Source organism: Sorex araneus, chromosome 1, assembly GCF_027595985.1.
Source record: "Sorex araneus isolate mSorAra2 chromosome 1, mSorAra2.pri, whole genome shotgun sequence".
In the NCBI taxonomy this organism is placed as follows: Eukaryota; Metazoa; Chordata; class Mammalia; order Eulipotyphla; family Soricidae; genus Sorex; species Sorex araneus.
The window spans coordinates 204,767,754-204,791,411 of record NC_073302.1 but is presented as its reverse complement, the minus strand read 5'-3'; positions in this window follow the sequence as shown (position 1 = coordinate 204,791,411).

The following is a 23,658-nucleotide window of genomic DNA, read 5'->3' as shown; positions in this document are numbered from 1 at the left end:
TGTCACAATCCATCATAGGGGTGAAACCCACTTGTCACTGCTGATTTTCTTCGTGAAATACTTAGAATTAGGCTTGAACAGGCATCATGATTTTTATGGAAGATATATGACCTGGTCAGATTCGAATCAGAGGATATGATACTACAAAAAAAGTTGTAAGACAAGGCAGTGAAACAAAGTCTTAGAGAAAAAAAAAATCTACTTTTGTCAAGTTATTCCAGCTTCAGAACCTTAGCGCCCTCACATGTAGAATGAAATTATTGTGAGAATTCTAGAATTAAACCCTGTCTTTATGATGTCGTTTCTTGGTTCAGGGAAAGCCCTCTCCTTCTGTGAGTCCCCGATAAAATAATCTTTTTTGAGAGTCTAAGATTGATGCTGTGAAGAGCTGGTCAAACTTGCCTTTTATATTGACATCTAGAGAAATTCTGTTCAGAAAGCAGGACACTGAAACACTGTGGTACAGATACAGTCTGCTTTTCTGAGCAAGAAAACAGTTTCCTATTGTCTATCAGAAAGGTTTCTGAGTCTTGGAGTGCTGGTACAGCAGTTAAGGCACTACCCTTGCAAGTGGCCAGCCTGAGTTAGATCCTCACCATCCCATACGGTCCCACAGCACTGCCAGGAGTTATCCCTGAAGGCATAGCCAGGAGTTAACCTTGAGCATCACTGACTGTGCCATTTCCCATAGACGGAGAGAGGGAGCAAGAGAGGCAGGAAGGCAGAAAAAGACCCAGATAGAGAGAGACAGAGAGAGACAGAGACAAAGAGAGAGACACAGAGAAAGAGACAGAGAGACAGAGAGACAGAGAGAGAGAGAGAGAGGGAGAGAATGTGTGTCTCTTTTAAGAGTACCCACCCATCCTTAACAGCTGTTTTCAATACTTGATTATCTCCCAAATGGCTCACCTTCAGGTGCCTAAGGATTAGGTTTCAAATTCTGAATTTGGAAGTCACACAAACTTTCAGTCCACAACAATAGCTCTATCCTAGTAAGTTATTTCTCTCTTTTACTAAATGCTCTTCCCTTTTCTGCTCTTCAGAAAAAACAACATCAGATAACTCAAATGCATTTCCTGATTCTTTCCTGACTTATCTTTGGAATAATTAGTTGTCCTTTATTCTCTATTCTCATAGTACTTTGTGTAGATAGTCTATTTTTTAGAAGAGTTCATTACTTTTCTTTATTACTTTTCTTTATTTGCGGAATCTTTCTGGAGAAGGGTTTCTTCTCCAAAAAGGATCAAGCCCAGGACCTTGCAATGCAGTATTTGGAGGGATTTATATATTTATCAGTAAATTCTAGATTTATCAAGGACTAGGACATCTTATTGCTTTTATTTTATTTCCTCTACTTAGCATAGAATTTGACCCTTGATAATTGCTTAATAATCACCAAATAAATAAATGAGTGACTATAGTAAAGTAAACTTGAAGTTCCCTCCCTAGATACCCAGTCTTTGAGAGGTTAATGAGAAAACAACCTGGTGTCAATCTAATTAGATTAATGCTTTAAGCAATTCTTTTTCTTGAAAGACCAAAGAGAGGATTGAAGCTTGTTCAGGCATAGCCAGTTGTACCCCACTTACTTTTAAAATAAGCCCTGGAAAAATTTATTCTATAACTCACATCTCTTTGTTATAAGGCTATTTCTCTGGCCAGTATCATTCCTCATGATTGTTCTTTGTTGTGTCAGAGAGATTTAAACTGCACTGTATTCCTGTCCAAAGATTTGGTATCTTACATTCCCTGTGATAAATAATTTATTTTCACAAAGATGAAATGGATTTTCATAAAATCAATTAATTTTTTGAGTCTCCTGTCCTTTGGGAAAGTGACAGCAATCAATATTTTCAAACTCTAGTCAGCCAGACAGAAAAATATTTGTAAGTAAACAGGCCTTTTATTGGTGTCTCCCCACAAATCACATCACATCAGCAGCTAGCTATTACACTCTATAGTTTAGGTTATAGCCAAAGACATTCCACAGACTGAAGTTACATTTCAAACACAAATGAGAAGAATCCCTGAAAAATGGGGTACTCTCATCATTCATACAATGTGATTACCTTCAGAGTAACAAGATACAAGAGGATAATGTGCCTCCATCCCTCATCATCAAAATTGCCTTAGTTCGTGTCTTAACATGATGAGAAGAGCAGATGAAAGATATTTGTGGTAGCACTTTACTGGATATTATATCCCACTGTTATAGAAAACCATGTTAAGTAGCCATTTTTGTTATATTTTTAACCCCAAGTATAATCATAAACATAAGATTTAGGCTTTTGTGGGAAGCTAGACATTTGCTAAATTATCCATGAAAAATATAATGTTGATCTTCTGTGAAACATTTGCTTTTGCAAATTTATTTATATAGCTCCTAGATATTTTCAAAATCAAATGTAACATGTTGAAATGTGCAATATCTAGAATTTTGGCTCAGAAATACTACATATATATACATATATAATGGAGATAAACTTTCAAATACCAATACTTTTACCAATATATATTCTCCGGTGGGTCTAGATTCTTTCCTTTATTCCTATTTTATTGTATTTGGGATATGAATATGCCATGGGGAGCTTGCAAGACTCTTCCGTGTGGACAATAGACTCTTGGTAGCTTGTCAGGTTCTCCAAGAGGAAGAACAAGGCTATTAGATGCCTCGCGGCCGTTTTCCAGGAGCTTGATTTTGTGGGTGTGGCTGCCAAGCTACTGGAACTGGGGGTCTGGATGGAGAAGGCCCAGTCCCAATCCGAGCAGGTTTGGAGATCTCAGCCCCGGCTCCTGCAACCTGGGTTCCTCTGCCAGTCCCTTCATGCGTGAGGCTTGAAGCTGAATAGATAGAATTAGATAATTAGCTGAGTTAGAGTGATCAAATTCAATAAGTTTATAATCTTTTTCCAGAATACTTCTTCTTGAGTGTTTTATATCACATTTTATAAAAAACTTTCTTTTATTCCTCCAGCAATACTTCTAATGCTTTTGTATACTAACTAATTCAGGACCTTGCCATTAACAATCAGTAGATCATTAAACCTTTTTTTCCTCCCCCAGCATTTTCTCCTTTGTCCCAAACAGGAAGATGGCTGAATGATTCGGCAAAAGATCCTGTTAACTGACTCAACCATCTATAGACTTTCTACAATTTTTTTTAACTCTCCAACTTGATTTTCTCATTTCATCAATGCCGTTGGCTCAAACTGTGACTCCTCTCATATGGAGTTACCCAAAACAATAATGATTTTGTTGAGGGTTTCCGTTTGTTTTGGAACTACACCCAGTGGCATTTAGCGCTTACTCCTGACTCTGTTTTATGGGATCACTGCTGTCTGGGTTCTAGGAACCATATGGAGTACCAGGAATCAAATCCAGGTTGACTGCATGCAAGGCAATCTCCCCAGCCAGTGTACTGGGGAGAGGGTGTACAGAGTAAGCCTCAGGGAGGGGGTAGCCCCAATCTAAAATTATTGTTTGGTGCCACTATACACATGTCTGTTCCAAAGATTTCCTTCTGGGAGTCACCCAGTAGTAGACAGAAAGCTTTCAGTTTGGAAATATCTGTAAAGGTGGATCCCCAAAGCATCTCAGTGATAAATCTACTTGAGCATAAATTGGTAAATTGCACATTGCAGGAGAAAAATATGGGGTAATTCTCCAACTAATTCTACATTTTCTCTTCCTTAGAAAACCAGAGTTGGAAATAAGATTGACTTATGAACGCTATTTTTTGCTATCATAAAAGGAATATATTTTCACAATAGTCTGCATTCTCAGTTCCTCCAATGTTTCACTTGTCATATTATTTCAGTGCCATCATTCTATTAAAATTGCTATCTCAGAGGTCTGTTATAACCAGAAATTGAGAATGCCAATATTGTTTATTTCTTGCTACTCTGAGTGACTTTAAAGAATATGATACTGCTCTACTTAAGGCCTCTACGATCCCAATCCATAAAAATTCCCACACATCATTTCTCTTTCAAAAATCTCTTTTCTACAGTTTGGTTTAACTGAAATCTTTTCAATCCAAAACAATTTTTCTTTCTATCCTTACCCATAATCTCCAATGACTCGATATTGCTCCCCAATAATTGTATGTACAAGTAACCTTTAGTTATCACCTTTATGCATGGTTCTCAAATATTATAATGCATTAAATATCCCAAGAATATATTTAGAAAGGCATATTCCTAGATCACATACCTCAGAAAATATAATTATATCTGAAATAAGGGCCACAGATTTTTTCTAAAAATCCAGGACAAGGGACTGGAGCGATAGTACAGTGGATAGGGCATTTGCCTTGCATGCAACCGACCCAGGTTTGATCCCTGGCATCTCATATGGTCCCTTGAACACTGCCAGACGTAATTCCTGAGTTCAGAGCCAGAAGTAACCCCTGAGCATCGCCAGGGATCCAAAAAGGAAAAAAAAAAACAATCCCAGGACAAGTAATACTTCTATAGAGACAGTCTCAGATAATCTCAAGAAATACTAACATTAACTGTTTATGCTTCCAAATATAAATCACTGATGTTTTAATGATTCCCCTGACTGCAAGACCTGTTTCTGTGTTGGTACTTCATATCTCCATTAGAAAAATGCAATTAGACAGTCTGGAAACAAATTTTATTACATCAACCCCCAAATATGATTTACTTTCTTCATTGCATTTTTTTGTCTAAAACAAAATAGCATTAGCAACTTATTTTAGAAACTAGGGATTCTCTTCACTTGTACCCAATATCACATGATCGTTTTTATCTCCAAAGTATTCCTCATTTTTTCCTTCTTCACCATTTTTTCATCATTGTTTTTAGGGAAATTTACCTTTTGTTTTGTTTTGTTTTGTTTGTTTGGGGGCCACACCTGGCAATGCTCAGGGGTTACTCTTGGCTCTGCATGCAGGAATCATGTCCAGTTGTGCTTGGAAGACCAAATGGAATGCCAAGAATTGACCCATGGTTGGCCGTGTGCAAGATCTTACCCACTATATCATCTCTCCAGCCCTCCAGGGTAATTTGAATAACCTCTTGAATTCTCTACCTCTAGTCTCTCTCACTCCTAGTCTTCCTGTCCTCCACACTGACTAATTTGTTCCTAAAAGGCAGGTCCAACAGCTTCAGTGACAGCATAAGGTAATGAGTACATATTAGGATGTGGGAGGTCTATAGTCAACCCCATCATCATCTGATATTCAACAGAATCCCAGAAGCAGCCCCAAGCACAGACAAAACATTTCTTGTGCTCTGAAGGATAATGTCCCCCAAAAGAAATCTTCAAAATATACAAAGTAGAATAAAATACCTAAGGAGAACAGCACAATATTAAGAAAGAAAGCCAAAACAAAAGAGAAATAAAGCAAGCCTTTACTGTTTTCTTTGTGTTAATAATAACTAATGTACTTTTTATTTTTTCAAAGCTGTTCATGATTGGATTTCAGACATACAGCTTTGAAAAAATAAAAAATAAATTTTAAAAAAGATAAAGTAAAAATAAAATAAAATAAAATAATAATAAACCTTCTATATACATTAACAATTATTTTATGACAAATACATATTTAATACAAAAATACTTATTGAGAGGAAAAAGGTTAAAAATTTTAGTAAAGTCTCATTAGACTCCAAATAAGTAAAAGGAGAATGAAGTGAAAGTACTGTTATTAGAAAAAAACGAATATATCACCCCCCTTATTTGTGAGGGCACTGTTCCAAGACTCTCAGTGGATGATTGAAACCAGAGAGAGCACGGAGCTCTCCGTAAACAGTAGGACTTTTCCACCAAACATATATACCTGTTATAAAATTTTAATTTAGAGTTTAATATTCTTTGAGAAGAATATAACAAATCATAATCTAGAACAACTATAAGAATACATTATAATGAAAATTTGTAAATGTGGTTCTTTCTGTCTCCTCAGTTATTATAGCATAGATATAATATTGGAATGTGATTGATAACAGATAACAGAAACTATAAAAACAAAGTTGCATATAAAAGGGGTGGGGTAACTACTGTTCTCACTAATGTAGAATTTTCTATTTAATAAAATTATCCTTCATAAATTAAAAGGAAAACTTAAAAAAATAATAACTTAAGTAGGCAGGAAGTGATAATACAGCAGGCAAGGTGATTTCCTCACATGTGGCTGACCTGGGTTTGATCCAAGCTATTCCATGTTATCCCCTGAGCACCACCAGGAGTAATTTCTGAGTGCAAAGCCAGGAATTTCCTCTGAGCATTGCCAATTGTGAACAACAACGGTCACTGTCACTGTCATCCCATTGCTCATCGATTTGCTCAAGCTGGCACCAGTAACATCTCCATTGTGAGACCTGTTGTTATGTTTTTGGCATATAGAATATGCCATGTATAGCTTGCCAGGCTCTGCCATTCGGGCAAGATACTCTTGGCAGTTTGCCGGGTTCTCTGAGAGGGGTGGAGGAATTGAACCCGGGTCGGCTGCGTGAAAGGCAAATGCCCTTGCCACTGCGCTATCGCTCCAGCAACAACAACAAAAAGAAATACTAATGCCCTAGAATATCAAGAATTTTCTCTACCTGCTGGGGTTGAAACAATAATACAGAAGATAGGTTGTTTGTCTTGCATGTGACTAAACCAAATTCAATTTTTTTTTCACAGCATATGATTCTCTGAGGCCCTAGGAGTGATCCCTGAGCACAGAAAAGTAGTAAGGCATTACCAGGTGGGGCTCTATTTTTTTTTTTTTCTTAACTCGCATCTAGCCTCGGTTCCAAACTTCTTTCAGTATCACATGTCCAAGAGGAAACTTGCAGGCTGCTTACCCTTTCTTATTGCTAGACTTCAGGCTTAGTTCTCTGCCACCAAAAATGTCCTTTATCTAATCTCTATATGTTGCAACGCATTCCAATATTTCAAATTATAAAATTTTAATGATATACGCCAACAAAGGAATTTTAAGATTCTTCATACTGAAGATATTTTCCTTTATGTGTTCATTAAACAAATACATTTACATCTTCTGTGCTTTTCCAGGTCTTGCTTAGGAACTGACAGTTCAATCTTGGTTAAGACAGATTCTGGAGGCCAAAGTTCAGTAGATAGGTCATTTGCCTAATAGTGGCTCACCTGACTTCAATCCCTGGCACCACATACGGTCCTCTGAGAATTGTCAGGAGTGCTCCCTGAACACAGTCAGGAGAAAGTCCACAGCAAAAACAGATATTACCCAAACACCAAAAATAAAATAAAATAAAACCAGATTTTGTGCATTTGTGTTTGTTGTGTGTGATGAGGGGAAAACAAAGGAGAAAAATTTTAAAGGACGAAATTCCTCTTTGGCAGGGAGTGGGCACTGTGCACTGAGCTGCTCAATAAACAAAGCTAAAAAATACACGTGTTACTTTGAATAATTAATTAGGATAAGAATATTAGATATTGTAACTAGAAGACCAAACAATGATCTAGTAAATTAAAGAAGGCTTAAGTTGCTTCACACTAATTATGTGTTGCTCAATGACAAAATATGTTCAGAGAATTTCATTGCTAGGTGGATTCATCACTGGGGGAAGGTCAGAGAGGGTACTTACGGTGACAACAGGAGAGCCTACTACACATCTCATGGCAGATCCTGGCAAGCTACCCGTGGCGTATATGTCAAAAACAGTAACAATAACAGGTCTCATTCCCCTGTCCCTGAAAGAGCCTCCAATTGTTGGGAAAGACGAGTAAGGACAGACTGCTAAAATCTCAGGGCTGAGACAAATGGAAACATTACTGGCGCCCTCTTGAGTAAATCAATGAACAACGGGATGACAGTGATACAGTGATACTACACATCTAGACTATACACGATAGCCTAATGATCCTAAGCTGACAAGCCTACACAGCATGCGACAATATTGAATAGAGTCCTAACAACATTTGTCTGAACACATCCAGCTATGTAAAAAAAAAAAAAACTGTGGAATGAAAGAATAAACTAAAAGAAACACCGATATAAGGGCACTTAGCAAGCATGGAGCTCTCAGAACTGGGAAGGAAGTGTGAGGTTGGTTAAGTAAATGTGAAGGCCGAGGACATGACTGGGCACTAATGCAATCTTTATAAGCACTATACACTCCAGCCATACTAAATGTGTTGAAATACTTATAAATTAACTCTCGCTTAGTGTTACAGTTTTACTTTACACAGCTTTTTAATTATTCAATGCATTGACTCTTTTATAACAAAACTTCAAATTTATGGTGTAGCCATACAAAATTGTTTTCCTAATATTCTTGCTATATTAGGTTTTATTCTACATAAATTTTGTTTCCTTTTCAAACTTTTTTTTTTGTTAGAAGTGAAGACGGGACCAGGTAGGCCTTACACACAGCTAACCTAGGTTCAATCCCTATCACTCCTATAAGCCCAGATAGAGTCAGGAATTAACCCTGAGCATGGCTGGATATGGCTAAATAAATAGATAAGTTAAATGGGGGTGGGGGGGAGATGGAAAGTGAAGACACGGCAGATGGGGCATAGTTTAATGACTTTAATGCATGCTTTGCCTATGGGAAACCTATTATTGACCTCAATAACTCCATGTAACCAATTATTAACATTAGTTGTATATTGTGCATCCTTAGGGACCCTGGAAAATAAAAAGACAAGATTAGACTAAGCAAAAGAAATATGACCTATCAAGAGAAAGAGTAAGTAAGTAATGTATGGGACTGTTGTTGGTGAAAAATGTGGCCATGTTATGCTGGCTAAAATGTCAATAGCCAATAGAAAATGGGAACCCGTTGTATCTGCAATCTACTGTTGACCAGAACATCATGAGAATCCAGCACATGTCAGTCATTAGAAATGATTCAATGGACTTTAATTCACAAAATATCCCAGGAATCCAGGCTAGCCATGTAACTATGCACCACCTGGCATTGTTATGATTGACATCATGGTGCACTCGTATTATGGCAAATAAAGACAAAAATTATAGATAATGTATGACCTTTGTCTGTGTCTATAACATATACCAAGATTGTCTACACTTAGTTTCCACACACATCTTCTAGGCAAGAATGAAGACACATAGTTACATAATGCTGTAGGGGACTGGAAAACAATTTAGTTATGCAGAAGATTGAAAATGTTTGTTTTTTAATTGACTCAGTACTTTTCATAACATACTTTCTAGCATCCTCTGTAGTGAGGCCCACATATCAGATTGGTTAAAGACTTATGTCAAGGGGGCCGGAGCGATAGCACAGCGGGTAGGGCGTTTGCCTTGCACACGGCCAACCCGGGTTTGATCCCCGGCATCCCATATGGTCCCCCAAGCACTGCCAGGAGTAATTCCTGAGTGCAAAGCCAGGAGTAACCCCTGAGCATCGCTGGGTGTGACCCAAAAAGAAAAAAAAAAGACTTATGTCAACAGAGTAGAGTGGGTGAAGAGAGAACTTCCATACCGTCAGTATATATTATGGTAAAGCAGTCTGGCTTCTAGAATAGGCAGCTGCTGCTGTAACTTCTGATTACACAGTTCCCTCTTTTGGCAGATTCTGGCAAAGGCTGAGACATCATTCTTGAGCCAGCGTAACATGATGACGCATTTATTTCTGATTCTATAATGAAATTTCTGATTATGGCAGAGATGGCAATTCCCTTGGCCCAATTCAGCTGCACAAATTTGGAAATACTTCCTGGTATCTCAACAAATGGTTTTTCTTATGCTTTCAAAGTGGTTCTGTGAATCTCATAATAATAACTCCTGATTTGCTTAGGTAAAGAGGGTTTTGTTTTCGGTAATGGAACTCTCAGCAATACACTTTCTTCTCTCCTTTTTTAACTTTAGGCAGTATTGCAGTATAAATTACATATGGAATTAAAATATATTTAACGTATAGTATGGTGATTTGATATATATTGTAAAGGGATCTCCCAATTTGTTAATACATTTATCCTTCACATAGCTACATTCTTTTCTTTGGGTGAGAATATTTAAACTGTACTATCTTAACAAATTTCAGTTTATGCAATACAGTGCCATCAGCTACAAATGTTTTCTCCTTTAGCTGAAATTTTACACTCTTTTACCACTCTCTTCCTTGACCTATTCACCAACACATGCCTGGTCACTACTTTTCTCTCTATTTCTATAAATGCAACACTTTTTTTATTGTGTGTAAGTAATGCAATGTGGCAATTTGACATGTCCGGCCCATTTCATAAGAAAAAATTTATTTTCCAGGACAGAGAGATAATGCAGCAAGTAAGGCATTTGCTCTGCATGAGGCCATCTGGGACTTGATCCCCCACACCATATGTGATCCCCTGAGTGCTGCTGGGAGTGATCCCTGAGTCCTGAGTCAGAAGGAAACCCTGAGCACCACTGGATGTATTCTTTCCACTTAAGAAGTTTTCCACCTCTCCCAAGTCTGAAATCTCTTTGGAGATATCCGATTCATATTCTTATGATGTGCACAAAGTTTACATTAAATTCTAAAATATATTTAATAAGAGATGTGCTAATAGGTAGATTTCCAAAGTCTAAGACAGAGTAATCAGACTTTTAATATTTCCTGAGAAATTTTAAATATTAACTCTAACTTTAAATTCTTACTACCTAATTTCCCTTAATTACATACACCCAAGGAAAATATGTTATCCCAGAACTTAGAAGGAAAGAAGCAAGAGTGTGAAAGAGAGAATGAATAAGTTGAGCCATAACAGGTACTAATATAGCAACTTTATTTAAAATGATTTTAGTTTCTATCAAACTATCACCTAAGTGATAGTTTAGATCAAACTATCACTTAGGTGATAGTTTAGATCAAGTGAACTGGGGCATACAAGTTCCATCAAAATAGAGTAAAGTGAAGAACTGATGGAAGGATGAACAGTAGATATGTTATAGAGAGATAGTTAAATGTTAGTGTAATCGCATCAAAATGGTTTGTGTATGACAGCATGTTGCACATCACTTCAGCTTTGTTATATGGTTGAAAATTTCATAATAAAAATGCTGGAAAAAACAACATTCACTATTAATATGCCTAGGACCAGAAAGATAGTATAAGGGTAAACTGTATGCCTTCACATTGCCAGCCCAGCTTCTATCCTTAATACCACACAAGGTCTCTTAACCATCCCTGGGTGTAATCCCTGAGCACAGAATCAGGAATAATACCTGAGCACCACCAGGTATGATCCATGTTCATTTATGTACATAATAAGTTTATTTCATATGTAAGGAAGCTTAGTTCATGTTTCAAAACAAAAATTAGAGTCAAGAATAAGCTTTGTGTACTTCCAAGTTTGGTTCTCTCTTCCCTCCCCTAGAAACCCAAAAGACAGATATTAAAATGAAAGTAATATATTCATCCACAAAAAGGAGAGATTCATCTTGAGAAGAAAAAAAGACTTTTTTTATCCACTGTTAATATCATTTGTGCAAAAGGCAAATACAAAGTAAGTTCTGGCCTAGATTAGCACTTCCACTGAAAACTCAAGGGTAGAGTTGCAAATGTTGATAATAAACATTTGCTTCTCTAAGAAAGGACATTTCATCTACAGTTAAACAAAACTGTATAATCTGAGTCATGCAAGCTAACAGAAACTAGAAATTATTTTACTCTTTCAACAAATCCTGGCTTTCAGACCAATTACCTTATTGTAAAAATTGTGTCTTGGATGTCAGAAGTTGAAAAGTAGTTATTTCTTCCTCTTAACATTCCTGCTATTATGGTCACAAACCACTCCCAAATACATCCAGAGCAAGCTACATAATTTTTGGTCCAAATGCAGGATGAAAAGATGAAGCTGCTTGTTTGAAAACTATTGAGTTTAAGGTGGTGACAGCAGATTATTAAACCAACTATGGGGCCTGTCCAAGAATAGGGCCCCATGCAAGTGCCTGTGAGGGAGCACAGCTCTGCTTCAACCCACTCCACTGATTCTTATAAGGTCAGTTATGTTTGTCACCTATTGCCCTGCAGTGCCTCCCTTTCAGTTAGACAGATACTGCCCTGAGGACATTCATGCCAGAGGATAATGTATTCGCATGCTCAGAAGCTCAGGAATTATATTGCCCACAATCTGCAGAGCAGTATGGGCCTAAACACCGATAACACAAATGACACTCTTCTCCATTTCAGTCAGTCACCACACAAAACTACGAATTTTATCATTCAGAAAGAGAGAGGGAGAGAGAGAGAGAGAGAGGGAGGGAGGGAGAGAGAGAGAGAGAGAGAATGAATTTGATTGGTCCCCAAATTTGTGACTCCTCAGTTTATCCCTGCTGTGATCAACCTCTAAAGGTGTTTTTCACTATTTAAACTTAATTTATTCAAAGCTCATAAGCAAACCAGTCATATTTATCTCAGATACAAGAATACATTTTATGAGTTATCAAATATACAAAACGTTGTTTTAAAATTGTTTCTATGACACAGTAAACCATTTACGGATCATAGTTTTATCCTGATTCACATATTACTGGAGGAAACACTAATGTCTGTAGAAGACTTGACTGTGTAGATCAGATAAACTCACAGGAACACTGAGCCATAACTGGGAATTTAGGAAATGCCTGATCTGTGGTTGATCTAATACCATATCCATTCTCAAATTCTCCTCATAGAGATGAAGTACTATATTCTCCACAGACACATAGATGTACTGACAGTGTAAGGAGTAGACCCCATGTCCTAGAGGCCTTGATTTCCAGTCCAATTAGGGTGTAAAATAGTTGGCCTATCCCGAGAGCAAAGTGATAAATGCTTCTGTCATCATGAGAGAAATCAGTGTCTAGTGAGTAACAGTAACTGTGACTCAGATTTGACAGATGACCTGTTAGCAATTACCCCTGTCACATCCCGTGAGCTCACACTATCGCCATTGCACATCTGCTCCAAAGAAATGCTCCATGTCACTATGGTATGTTAGCACCTTTGCTAAGAGTCCTGGAGTGCTATCACTGTAAACTCTCTCTCTTCAGGTGCTTATAACAAGCCCATGCAAGTTCCATAAATTTATTCAGACACCTAGAGCACAAAAACTACAATTCAGAGAATTTGCTGAAACTTAAAAAAATTTGCAATGAAGAGTATTTGCTAAAACTTCAAAAACATCTCAAGTATTCACAACATTTTATCCAAGTAATAAGAAATGTTTACAATGTTTGAATAATTTGGCAGTACCTTTACAATCTGAAAATTGTGTGTGCATTCTGCAAAAAGCTTGTCATTCTTTTTCTATATACAACAAACCTTCAGACCTCTTGGCCTTGAAAGTGATTTCACTTTGTCATTGTCTTCCTTTCTGACTGGGAGTGAATGTTCCTCTGTCAGCCACTGTTACTGAGGGAGAACAATTCATATCAATATGACCAAATTGCGTGAAATGTGACTAGAAGGAAAAAAAAGCTTACTTAGAAACTCACCATCAAACAATGCTGATTCACTGCCATTTTATTACTTCTCCATGTTTTTTGCCCCAGATGGATTAGAGGCGCTTTTCTTAGGAAAACTATGAAAAAAACATTATCTCAGAATATAGTTTTCATAGTCTAAGAAATGCATTCAAAAGATTTCTGTTAAGATTAGTCCTCTTAAGGTGCTATTTTAGTTTATTTAAGTTTATTTATATTATTATTATTATTAGTTTATTTAAGGTGCTTTTCAATCATCAAAAGCACTGACATGAAATGATGTGGAAAAAAATAGTTTCCAAAACAATATATCACCTATTTACTCATGTTTATATAGGTTGCCATATTAGTTTAACTTTACTTATTAACTTTACTATTCGTTTTATTCTTTATCATATAGTTGTTTTACTTTTTGGAGCATGGAGGCACACCCTTACAATACCCAGGAAGGCTGGAGGCACCTCTCAATAAGTCTCACCAGTGGGGTAAAAACACGTGGCTGCTTCAGCGCAAGTGGTGCAAGGGATAAACTAGAGTCAGCTACAAATACAAAGTGTGTCTATCCACTTATAAGCAAATTTCATAATTTCATCTCTCCTAACAGCTGCATGGTATTCCATTGTGTAGAAGTACCATGTAGAGTATCATGCTAAGTGAAACGAGTCAGAAAGAGAGGGACAGACATAAAAGGACTGCACTCATTTGTGGAGTATAGAATAACATCACATGAGGCTGACACCCAAGGACAGTAGATACAAGGGCCAGGAGGATTGCCTCACAACTGGAAGCCTGCTTCATGACCGGAGGGGAGGAATCAGATCAAATAGAGAAGGGATCGCTAAGAAAATGATGGCTGGAGGAATCAGTCAGGATGGGAGATGTGTACCAAAAATAGATAATGGACCAAACATGATGACCTCTCAGTGTCTATGCTGCAAGCCATAATGCCCAAAACGTAGAGAGAGAGTATGGGGAATATTGTCTACCATGGAGGCAGAGGGAGAGGGGAAAGTGGGGATTATTGGTGGTGGGGAATGTGCACTGGTGGAGGGATGGGTGTTTGATCATTGTGTGATTGTAACCCAAACATGAAAGTTTGTAACTATCTCACAGTGATTAAATAAAATTTTAAAAAAAATACAAGGCGTATGTGTGCCTTACTGCTTGGACTATTTCTCCAGTCCTGATTTTCAAAACTTTGTCTCTTGACATTAAACTTGACCATAGATTTATTTTGTCAAATATGATACAAGAAGAAACGGAGTTTTCCAGGTTTACTCCTGTGCATTTGTCCTTGCCGTGAGAAAACTTTTTTCTGCCTAGGCCAAACCTTGAAAGAACAAGAGAAGCATAGAGTAAGTAAAATAAATAAATAAATAGATATAATAAATAAATAAAACTGCTCTAGCTGACCCAGGAACAATGAGCAGTGTGATCTCAGGCCCAGAAACCTGAAGCTGTAGCTATAGCAAAACCAAGGCTATTATCAAACTCCTGAAGTCTATGTCAAAAACAGGAATTAGACATAGCTGAAATAAACCCACTTGAAGTCTTCCTGAAATCCAAAAGAAAACTGAAAAATAAGCTTGAGTTGGAAGGTAGACATTGTTTCCACTTGGGAAAAGAAAAAAAAAAACAACAGATGAAAAATGTTAGACATTTATTAAGTTTGCACTGAAAAGTTGACCACCATCACTTCTGAAATAGTAGTTTTTAAATTCTTCACATTATGGAAGTTTTTCTATATATAAAAATCAGAAGATCCTCAACTTTTTTGAAAATACCCCACTTTAGATAACCCGCATGTCTCACTTAGAATCAAAATGTTAATTGCCCAACATAAAATGCTTTTGTCTGAGATGAGATCCAGAGCAGCCATGCACTACACGGGCCCTCTGCTCCTTAAAGACTATGATCCAGGAGGTCTACTAACCCATTTTGGCACACAGAGACTTATAGAAATGCACCTAGACTGTGAGCTGAGCTATGACCCCATGCCGCCCGGGAAGGAGGAAGGATTTTCTTTCCCAGCGTTTTCTTTCTATGGGGAAAATAGCAGCAGCAGCAGCACCAGTGCCCATGTGGCGTCTGCCATTTTCTAGGACTCACAACCCAGAGGTACTCGCTTTGTAGTGACGTGGAGCGCAAAAGTTCATGGGATGGGAGTGTTACCGGCACACCCTCAGCCCAGATGAGATCCGGAGCAGCCGCACATAACACGGCCCCTCTGCTCCTTAAAGACTATGATCCAGGAGGTCTACTAACCCATTTTGGCATCCAGAGACTTATAGAAATGCATCTAGACTGTGAGCTGAGCTAAAACAACAGAAATCCAAAACCGTGTGGCCGCTATTGCGGCCGCGTGAGCTTCTATGATCTTCATTCTCAGCCATGGAAAACAACAAGTGATGCCTTTTCAGCAGGTTTGATTGTTGGGGGAAAATTCCAAATAATAATTGTCAGCTCTCTGTTGAAATGTTGAATGTATCCAAAGTATACAGAGAATAAAGTGAAGATCATTGGCCACTCAGTTGCGGGGTGGTAGGGAGAGGGGTATACTGGGGTTCTTGGTGGGGTAAGAGGCACTGGTGAAGGGATGGGGGTTTGATCATTATATGACTGAGACTTAAACCTTAAGACTTTGTAACTTTTTTTTTTTTTTTTTTTTTGCTTTTTTGGGTCACACCCGGCAATGCACAGGGGTCATTCCTGGCTCATGCACTCAGGAATTACTCCTGGCGGTGCTCAGGGGACTATATGGGAATGCTGGGATTCGAACCCGGGTCGGCCACGTGCAAGGCAAACGCCCTACCCGCTGTGCTATCACTCCAGCCCAAGACTTTGTAACTTTTGTCACGGTGATTCAATAAAGTAAAATTTTAAAAAATGCTTATGTCTTTTTTACTGTGATTTTGTAGTCTGGGACAAGAAACATTTTTCCAATTTACTAAGTAATGTGCAGTTTTTAATCTGTTTAGTTTATTCCTAAAGCAGAGACTAAAAAATTAAGGTTAGATAAACAAAGATCCTGACTTTTAAATAATTCCTATAAAAAGTATAAACCTTTGACCCAAATATCAAATAATTTTAATTATACTAATATTTAAACATAGGGCAGAATAAAAATAAATAAGGTAGCTCAATCGATTATTACATAATGTTTATGGTTTCATAATGCATTTTCTAATTAAAATATAACTGCTTCCCCACAAGCATTATCTCTTTAATAATTTAATTCAATCTGAGATGTATTCTAAGAATTCTTATTTGAGAAAAACCAGGATGTTTACTTAATACTGCAAGAAAACAAACTACACAAAAAGCTAATGAAGATTAAGAAATGATACATAATTAAAAATATTAAATTAAATATCTAAAAATTGATTGTGTCCTTGGAACAAATAACTATTTTCCATTTACTTCCTGTACTATAAGCAAAATGGCTTTAGCAGCTAAAAAAAAAAATCAATGTTTCATTACCTGAAGACCTTGCGAAGGATTGAGAATATTTTTCTGCTGTTGACATCTCATTAAGATTATTTAACAACTAAGCAATCCCTTTGCCTCCTTGGCGCTAAAAATTAATATTTTTTTCAAAATACAATCCAGAGTTTGGGAGAAAAAAATCCCATACGTTTTTGATATTGACCCAGTGTCAATATCTATCTTAGAAAGGTATGAAATCAAGGTAGAAAGATATTAAGTAATGTATGTGTTGAGTAAGAGGATAGGATAAAAATACATTAAGCAAAATGTAAAATCTCACCTTAGTGTGGCTATTAGATATGGCAAAGATGTGACATAAATATTCTCTTGTAAGAATATTTTTGTAATAATTGCTTATATACATTAATTGGATATTTATAATATATAGTTTTCAATGACAAGTATGTAGTGAAAGAATGAGGATTTGCTTATTATCTATTTCACCATTGAAAATAAAGAAATGTCCCAAGTCCTTTTAAAAAGAAAACAATAAATTAATCATTTTTTATTTATTTCATATGTAACTTCAGAATTACAGAAAGATGGAAATAACACGTAGAATTAGAATTTCAATGTTCACTTCACAGAAACTTTCCAAATGTTAATATTTTACCATAGTTGCTCTATCAATACACCTCTTAAGTGTTAGAACTGCCTATCAACATAGTTGAAGACATAATATTGTTTATAAAAATTTCAGTGTGTATATTTTAAAACAAGATAGTTACCTTACATAGTCAAAACACAATAATATCTGCAAATTAACATTATTGTAAAATTATCAGATTATGTTTAGACCTCATTGATCCCAACAGTGCTATTGATAGCAAAGAAGGATCTGTTTCCATATTACACTTAGTTATAATATATTTTAGTCTACTTTGATGTAGAAAATTTTCTCAGGAAAAGAATTTTAATTATTTTTTTAAAGTATATCTCATTTTATTTTAGACTACCCCTCTAAGATGATGTGGCTGCTATTCCCTTATGACTAAATTCAATATATGAATATAGGGCCAGATATAGTCCACAGATGATGCTTATTAAATAGTTATCTTAATGTAGCATAAGAAGCTTGTCCTATTAGTTTGCCTGATCATTGGTTATGTGTTTCTCACTTATTTAAAATAGTTTAAATATTATCCACTTTAAATTTACTGATTATTTATGTACTTTTAATTCATATTTCCTCTGGGAAGAAAGGTTGTGGTTGTGTGGTGTACCACTCCCCCCCACCCCACACACACACATACACACATAGGATGGCCTTTTCCTGGAATCAATTCTTTCTCTAAGATATCTTGATTCCTTTGAATAGAAAATTTAGAAAGTTATAAATATTGGGGTTGTTGATGAATCATTACTTTTAAGCATTCTCAGCAGGAAGTAAAGATAGAATCACACACACTCTTTTTCTATAACTTTATATCTCAAGATTTCTCATCCTCCTCATTGCTGCTAATTTAGGCAAGTAGATCTTAGCTGAATGATACGAATGGGATTTTGCTGTCCTCATTTTCATACAGATGTTTAAATGCACCTGTGGCTTCTATAAGAGGCTTAAGGTAATCCCACCTCCCAGATGTGATCCTCAGAAATGTCTTCAGAAATTGTCAAATTTCCGTGAAGGGAACATAATTCCCCCCAGCTGAGAACGACTAATGAATCTATTAAAAATAAGAAATTTGCACTGAAAAGCACAACTACAATCTGACTCCATAGGGTTCATTCTACTCTTCATTCTGTTTTCTGGGTTGACTCTCCTTTGACAATTAACAACCAAATAAAAAGGTGGTCTCCCTCCCACTACTCTATATTCACTTATTTGGGCTTCCTAGAACATTTTTCAAGCTTTTGTTGCTGTTCAGATCGGGACTGGGCCTCTTCCACCCAGATCCCGCATTTTCCAGTAGTTAGGCAGTCCCACCCACTAGCTGCCCCCAGCACCATGTAATCCATCAACGGCCAACATCCAGAGACTATAAAACCAAGCTCCCGGAAGCATGAGGCGGCTTTGGGGCTGCACAACATCTTATAACCTATTTCTCCCTCTTGAAGAAACTGGCGAGCTACTGAGAGCTTCCTGCCCACATGGGAGAGCCTGGCAAGCTCCCTGTGATGTATTCATATGCCAAATACGGTAACAATGATGGGTCTCATTCTCCTGACCCTGAAATAGCCTCTAATGCAGCACCATTGGGAAGGACGAGTAAAGAGAGGCTTTTGAAATCTCAGGGCTAAGAGTAATGGCTACATTACTGGGCCTGCTGGAGCAAATTGACTATCAATGGGACGATAGTGATAGTGATAGTGATTGTTTCGTAAACTCAAACCTCTACCTCCAACAAAAGTTAACTCTTAATATGTCATTGTCTTGATCAGCATCTTAGGAGATAATTTTATGATTTATTTTTTATTTTTCTTATTGTATCCATTATATGTTATATTATATGATATTAAATCAAGTTCTCAATTCTAGAAGAACTTTCACTTGACTTTAGTTTACTAATTTGCTGTGTTCTTGAATTCTTGTCACAAATAAAATTTTATTAGGAACTTATGCTTCAACATTTACCGGTGATAGTACTCCATTTTGTTTATGCTGTTAATATTTGTACTGCTATATTTATTCATAAAATAAACTATACTGTGATGTCTTTATTTCTATAGAGAAATTATTCACACCCTCTGTATTCTTACATGTTAGCTCTTGATAATTTTTCCAAGGAAAATTGTTCTGTTGTTCACTGCTGGATATTTAATAGCATCAAGTTTGGCAATTCTATTTCCTTATGGAATTAACCATTTAGTTTCATTTTAGCTTATTTGCAGAGCTTCAAAGCAACCTTGTAGTTTTTAATTTTTGTATCATTATTTACATTTTATCATTTCTTATTTTGATACTTGTGCATTCTCACTTTGTCTTAACATGTAGCTGTTGCAGTTTGTGCTAATCAAGTCATAGTTAACATGTTAAAGTATTCAAATTTGTAAATTTATATATTTAAAATAATCTATTTTAATTTATTGATTGAATTTAGTTTTGCTATCCTTCCATTGTTTCCCATTATTTTTCCTTTGCTTTCATCAGATTTAATTAATCTTTAATTAATTAAATATTAATTTAATTAATTTAGGATATTAATACCTTCTATTCTCAGGTATTAATACATCACTTCAATTTTAATCTATGTATTATAATAGTATTAAAATTATATTGTTTCACGATCATTAAGAAAACCCAGGAATTCTAATATATAGTGATTTCATTCATGTTATTTTTTTTTAGAAAATCTTTAAACTTTATATTTCTTCCTAGTTTAACTCATTTTTTTATCGAAACTGTTTTAAATTTCTGAATGGATTTAAGAAAAATTTATGGGGGGGGGACATTTTGGGACCACACCCAAAGGTGCCTGTGGGCTTCTAACTCTGCTCAGTGGCCATTCCAGAGTGCTCAGTTGACGATAGGTAATGCAGGGATTGAATCTGGGTCAGCCACCTACAAGACCAGTGCTTTAACACTGATATTATCTCTCCTTTCCTGCAAAATGATTGTCTGCATTTGTTTTATGGTTTGGAACCATACTTGGTAGTACTCAGGGTTTGCTCTTCACTCTGTTTTCAGGGATCATTCCTGACAAATTTTGAAGGACCATATGTGATGCCAGAGATCAAAGCTGAGTCAACTGCATTCAAAGCAAGAAACTTACCTGCTGTACTATCTCTCCAGCCCCAAGAAATGATTTTTTAAAAATTTTACTCCACGAACATTTTGAAGTTTTCCTCTTATTAATATGCGACCAGTATTGATAAATGTCCCATATGTATTTCACAAGAGAGTGTGTTATTTATTACCAATATTTAAAGAAAATCAACATCATTCTAAAGATCTGCCTCATTGATTGCTTTTCAATCCTTATTTGTGTCCATTGGAATGTCTCTCACTTTATGGTAAGTAATTATTCTATTTCCATCCACATGATCTTCAAGACTGTTTATAAGGGTAACTCCTTTGTTATTAAGAAAGAGATATTTATAACTGTCATAGATAGTTTCCTATGTTTAGTTGCGTTTTTATTGTGAATGGTGGTTTTCACATTAAAATTTTTCTTCTTTTCAGCTTAAGTGCTACATTTATTTGACTTTCACTTGCTTGATACAGTATCTTTTTAATTTTTTTTGTTGTTGTTGTCAAAGCACTGTGATTTCCAAAGTTATTCAGTTGGGTTGTGTGTGTGTGTGTGTGTGTGTGTGTGTGTGTGTGTGTGTGTGTGTGGTGGTGGTTTTTGGGCTGTTTAGGTCCACACTAGAGGATGCTCAGGGATTATTCCTGGCTCTGGCTCTGAATTCAGGAATCACTCCTGTCAGTGCTTGGGGGAACATATGGGATGCTAGGAATCGAACTGGGATTGGCTGCGTGCAAGGCAAACTCACTCCCTGCTTGTACTATCTCTCCAGTCCCAGTACCAATATATTTGTCTGTATTTGTACTGTTTTATTGTCCTGTGCACAGTTACAATTTTTTTTCAATTTTAGAAATCACTGTGACTCTTTTGTATAGAGTTTAATCTTATTAAGAAATCAAATTTAAAGCCTTTTTTTAAAAAAAATAAGTTAAACCCAGTGCTAAAAGAGATAGCATGTAGCTATATAGAGAAAATATGAATAGCAATAACCAGCTTGCTTCATAATCAAGGCACCCATTTTTTTATGAAATACTAGCACATTTTTAATGTTTTACATAATGATTACACTCCACTTTTAACTTCCAAAAATTTTGACAAAATCTGTGAAAATCATGCTGTGTTATTCACCACATACACCCACCCCTCGTGGGTTTTTTTGTTTCTTTTATTCAAGATCCTAAATATATTGACCTCCTTTGAGTTTTATCTCCTTCACTATCTTCCTTTCTAAAGATACTTCCTCCTTTCTTTAATCTCACTTCTCTTGCCTGGAGCATTCCTCTCCTAACAGGACCTCTTCCACTTCTGGGTACAGCTTTAGTTATCTATCTACAAAGCAGAGTTTTCAACTACTACATAATTGTGTAACATGAGGTTAACTTTTTTTTTTAATGGTGATGATTATAGAATAGTCTTAGCTTTGAGCAACCTACCTTTTCGTCTCTTCATTATTCACAGAGACTGATGAGAAGTGTAGAAGTATAGTAAAATCTCACTAAGAATTTAATTTTATGCTAACATTATTTGGAATATATCTGTTGGGACCTCTCTGGGCAGTGTTTGTAGGTGGGCCCACAGAGACTACAGAGCTGAAACGTTTATGTTGGTAGTGCTGTAAACTTTGGTTGGTGGTATTGGTCCACCATGGCAACACCTCTAGATCTGCCACTCTCTGTGTGAAGCCCACTGGGTCACGTCTAGTGGTTTGGTGGGAGATTTGAGTGCCAAGGACTGAATTCAGAGTAGGCCTGTGCTATACTCCTCGATCTATGCCCCGAATACTATTAAGTCAAATTTAAAGTATTTGCTCCTTTCTAATCATATTAGAATCATGAATTTGGTTGTCTTCTCTTGATTCCCTGGCCACCCTACCCCCTTTGTAGCAAATGTAGAACAATTAGTGTTTATGCCACTGTCATTGCCTGGTAATCTATGGAGCAATCTGGGAACTCATGATTTCCCATGCTGCTGAACAATTTTCTTATTGTATTAGAAATGTGATTGCCAGTAAGAGGAAACCATAGGTATGAAACTATACTTCTCCTAAATAGAAGAGAATGTGGTGACCACATTCAATCAGCAAAAGCTTTATAAAATCAGCTGCTTTTAAAAATTGTCACTCTTTCTAGTTCTCGTTGCCACTCTTACTTTACTGACTTTCATTCGTATGCATGTTTGCAATGTGGCCACTGCTGTCTCAGGTTCAAGGCAAAAGCGGAGAAAATGGGTCCATTCTGTCACTTACCTGTTTAGTCAAATTTAAAGAAATCTATCTAGAACGTGAACATCAGCATTCAATAATATATCATTGGCCAGAGTTGTGTCACACGGCCCCTCCATGTGAAAAGAGGGCCTTTAAAAGTATTAAGGATTTTTTTTCAGTCTTCTATAAGGGCTGGAAATGAATAGCTTAAGAGTAAATGTGAGCTGTTTGTCAGCAGAGTATCTGCAGCATTTGCATTTCTTTTATGCACTTCATAGCCCTTTAGTAGATTTTTGATGACTTGAATTGACAGTTTGGTTAGACCTATTTAATAATATATATGTAGGAAATATTTGTTCATGTTTCTAAAAAATCAATAATTGTTTAAACTTAACAGTTTGTAATTTAAGAAGAATAGAGTTAGCACACTCTATCTTAAGAATCTTTTAATGATGTATCAGGCAGTTTCATTCTTAGAGAAAATAAGAGGCCAAAATTTAAACTCATTTTACCAAAGGAGACACATAAAATAGAGAACATTGGCTACATCTCACTTTTCTGACCAGTTTATTTCGCACTTGTAATACCTTTCTCTTATGATTATTAAAATTCCAATGGAGTAAAATACAGTGATCTCCTTGTTAAGTTCTCAGTAAATGTCAGACTTAACTACTACCTTACCAGGGATAGTGATTTTCCAAGTAGAACAGTATCACAAACAATATGACAAACTAGGCATTATTACCACCATTTTACAAATGAGAAAACCGAAGCTAATTTTACAAATGAGAAAACTGAATAATTAAATAACTTAACCACATAGCTGATGAATATAGAGACCAGTACATTAAGCACTATCAATCTGATTC